Source organism: Trichoplusia ni, chromosome 7 (genome assembly GCF_003590095.1).
Source record: "Trichoplusia ni isolate ovarian cell line Hi5 chromosome 7, tn1, whole genome shotgun sequence".
Lineage (NCBI taxonomy): Eukaryota > Metazoa > Arthropoda > Insecta > Lepidoptera > Noctuidae > Trichoplusia > Trichoplusia ni.
In genome coordinates this window covers 6,779,644-6,783,934 of record NC_039484.1, presented here as the reverse complement: position 1 = coordinate 6,783,934, position 4,291 = coordinate 6,779,644, and the positions used below count along the sequence as shown (strand labels likewise).

The 4,291-nt window shown below is 33.0% G+C and overlaps 1 long non-coding RNA gene across 1 annotated transcript; it reads right to left on the bottom strand.

Annotated features, from left to right (window-relative positions):
* Positions 1 to 1,019: 1,019 nt before the first annotated feature.
* LOC113496137 lies at positions 1,020 to 2,102 on the bottom strand. Its single transcript, XR_003400789.1, has 2 exons — positions 1,535 to 2,102; positions 1,020 to 1,425 (listed from the first exon to the last, which is right to left on the bottom strand). It is a non-coding gene; the product is annotated as an uncharacterized LOC113496137 (long non-coding RNA).
* Between the last annotated feature and the right edge of the window lie 2,189 nt (positions 2,103 to 4,291).

Genomic DNA, 4,291 nt, shown 5'->3' with positions numbered 1-4,291 from the left:
TTTCTCATAAATTACTTTAAAATTTGTTAATTCTGAATATAAATCATCCATACCAATATTGAGTCTATATAAATTTAGATTATCTATAATTTTCTCAAAATGATCAAATGTCACTGCAGACTTCAATGACAAACAGCTAATTAAAGAAAGCCAATTAGTCTGACTGAAATCGAACCATTTCTCTAAATACAAATTAGCCTTTTCAATAAAAAGTATAAAGTTATTAATAGTTCTATTAAAAACTTCTTGGGAAGACTCTCTAATGGTATTTAAAACTTTTTTTGTTTCATGGCCAAAATAATTATCATTTTTTTCTTTGAATTAGCTCAGTCTTTAAACCAGTCATAGTGTTATAAACATCTAAAATTGTTACATCATTTCCTTCTAATTTCTTAATTGTTTTATTGAAAACATTTAATATATGACTAGCATACAGAAGGTAACTATAAATAACTTTATTTTTAACATTATCATCTAACATTAATAAATTTGAATAACCATTGGACAGTCAACATCCAAATCAACAAGTAATTACAAATTGGTATCAATTAAGCAAAATTGTATCAATCGCTGGTAAAAGTGACAGCCAACGAGTTCCTATGTGTCGTTTTATTTCATGAAACTCTCCTTCAGCAAGTGCTACAAATCTTTTTAATTCTTCTCTTCTGCATGCTGACACAGAAAAATGCTATAGATTTTTAATATAATGTTCTCAATGTCATAATTTAAACAATTCATAGCATGTTTCACTGAATTGTGTACAATATGGGCATGACAATTTCCTTTTATTAAATCTGGAATAACTCTAAAATGTTGTATATAATGAATGATTATGTCCAAAATTTGCATTAGTATTGTCAGCGCTAAACCAGATATTTGACTGAAAGGAAGTTCCAAAGACTCTAAGGAGTTTTTAATTGCTGAAAACATACCATTGGCAGATTCATCTGGATTTTCATAAAAATCAATTAATTTTTGTTGTATTCCACTTTTAGGGGTAAAATATTGAACTACCAGAGGAAACAATTTAATATTTTTTTTATTGGAGGCATCAGTTTGCAGACAGTAAAATACATTGTCTTTATTTAACTGATCAATAACAGACTGCAAGGAATGTGGGCCAAGAACTTCGGTCACTAATGCCTCCATTTTTGTCCTAGCCAATCGTAAGTTAGTGGCTGTTTTGGAATCAACATAGATAATCTTATTTAATTTGATACTACAGTCCTGGCTATTGTATGATAAATTATGCTTGACAGTATGGTATGTCATCGCTAACTCAGCCGCTGCTAACTTGGTATCTTCATTAGAAGACAAGCCTGATGTAGAAGCAGAAGTTTTAGGAAAAAACTTTTGTAACAATCCACTAGATTTTCTCATTTCCATTTTTGCTTGGTGTTTTTTGCTGGTCAAGTGTTGTTTAACCTAAAAAAACGGAAACGAAATATAGTAAAATAGTTACCTAAAATATCTTATTATTTAAGCAAAAATTGATAAGTGGAAATCAAGCAAGATGCAAACGAAAGTTCCGAACCTGCCCAACACCTGCGTGAGAAATTGTAAATGTTAAAGCACACATTTTGCATTTAGCATTATATTCGCACAGTGGATCACTCGTTAACCAGTCATATTGGCATTCCCATTCGTGCTTATATTTTTGCTTTACCTTCGATAGTTTGGCTTTCTTTCTTGGCGTTGTAGGAGTAGTGTCACTATCACTTTCCATCTTTTGTACACTAAGCTTATCACTACAGGGTTCACTCCACACAAAAAAACGGTTAAATATTGATAACGAACTTAACGTAGTAGTAATTGTAACATACACGAATGACATGACACTGACAGTCTTGAATATTTGTCACTGACAGTGACAGTAGGCACACTGACAGTGACAGATTCGTTCAGAAACTTAGTGTGATTTGATTTGTTTTTAGCTGCAGCAGTGAGCGCGCAGTGAGCGCCCTCTGTCTGACAAAAAAAATTTTTGAGCGTCTGCTTCGATGCTGAAAACAGTATTTTTGTATACTTTTTTTTTGTAAAACAGTAAAAAGTATAATTTAGTGAAAAACAGTATAATACTGTTTAAAACAGTATAGTTGGCAACCCTAAACATGACACCTATCGCGACAAAAGTGTTACATAAATAAATAAGCCATTGTAAAAAGTGATTATGTACCATTAAATGTAAGGCACTAGCAAAAAGTTTCCATTCAAAATTAGGACAGTACGGCGCCGTTCACTGGGCGAAAAAACACGTTATCATGATGGCAATAAAAATAGCTATTTAATTTTCCATGTAATAAACCAATAGTTTATAGTCATCACAGTGGCTCTGGTTAATAATTACTTGAATGAGGTGGACATAAAAACTTGTAGGTACTCTGCTAGTCAGTGATTTGAGTAAGCATTTAAGCAGTCGCTTGATGTGTGTGAATGTGTCGTGTTGTAATCGGGAGCCTAATTCTAGTGAGAGGCAGTTGCCCAAGCCGGCGAACTGTTGCCAACGAGGAAGTGATGGTGCGTTGCGTGGAGCAATTGACCTTGGACGTGTGAGCGCAGCTTGCCTACTAATGTATGCCCGCTACGGTGTCACTCGAATTTAACTTAGCTCCTGATTAATCGATCGAATACGGGATCGAGTTACGCTCTATATCGATTAAATCGATAAGATAAGCGGAACTGAAAAAATGTTACTTTGAAGTGTTGATGTACCGGTAGGGTTTTATTCGCCTTTATTCGTTTTAGACGTAAAACAAAGCCAAGAAAAACGAACAACGAAAATAAAGTATACAATCAAAATGATGTAGCATTATATTTTAATTAATATGAAATAATAAAAAATAATCCTTGATGTTTATCAAATATTTAAATACTTTGTGCATTAATATACCCTTGATCTGAAAACGAAGCCGATATTGGTATCTAATAAGTATGCATTTATTATCATCGAATTTAAATGGTATGGTGTCAAAAGTTAATTGATATAAAGATAACTTGTGCGTAAGATAACTTAGATATACGTCACTGAACTTTAAATCTGGTCGAATTCTAATTAAGATAAATATTTTATGGAGTTAATAGAAAAGCAGGAAACTGTCATTTAACGAACTTTAACAGTGTAATGAAGAGTGCACTGAACGTTAAACATTAAAAAAATACTTCCACGATGTATTAAAAAATATTGCTCAAAAACAATCTTGCTAAAACCTTGTTAGCACCAAAGTACGTCAATATGTTGGAAGTCGGGATGCCATTAAAGGATTAAATCAGGTGGTTCATTCTAAAAAATATTCGTAATAAGAACAAACCAAAAAAGGGGTATCTGATAAATGTCAGAATCTATAGCTTTCGGATCAATGAGAAGTTGCAGCACACTCGAAATGCGACGTTGTCAGATCGAATAAGTTCCAGATTTTAATAAAAGATAAATATGCTTGTAAGGAACTCGGACGTTTCCACCGAAAATTAATTACCATTATTATCCTGTTCATATTTCGTCTTAGCGGTGGTCTTTGTATGAGTTTTGGAAGATACATTTTCAAAGTCTGTCGTGTGTACTGCTTTTCTATATGATATTTAGCAAGATATCCGAAATTGCATATCTTGATGATGACGTTTTTCTGTTAAATAGGCTTTTTCATCTAGCACACCTCATAAATCTGAAAGAAAAGCAATCAATCTGAGAGAAAAAAAAACTTTTGAACGATCTGAAATGTCTATCTATCTAAAGAAAAAGACGGCATGAGACTTAAAACTTATGAAACTTTTAATTTTGGCCCCATTGTATTACCCACTGGCCGCAGGACCCTCTCCATATGTTTAGTACCTCCGTTTAAGTATAGATGGCGCTCTTCTACTTATTGTTTTGGTTCGAGTCATCAAGATATTATATCACAACGGCCCCAGGAGTAGAAACCCGTGGACAAACGTCAAGCACGACATAATTTATTATGTAAATAATACCGCAAATTAACCGAAAGTCTCGAACACAATGGCTTTATAGTGGTCAGATAACATCTGTGGCTACGTAATATCACAAATCCTACTGTTTTTACTATGAAATTAATGTAACACGGCCGTTACCAATTTAAAATTTAGAACAGAAATACTATTGCGTTGTCTTGAATATTTTTCAACTGTCATTTGTAAATGTCTTGTGATTTTCATATTCAGATTGTGTTTGCTAACATTCAGGCTGTTTCTTTATCATGGTGTATTTTTTACATCAAGGGCGTTTACTACGCACTTTTGTGTTTTCGGAGATTGCGGAAAGAGTTTAACATTTATTTAT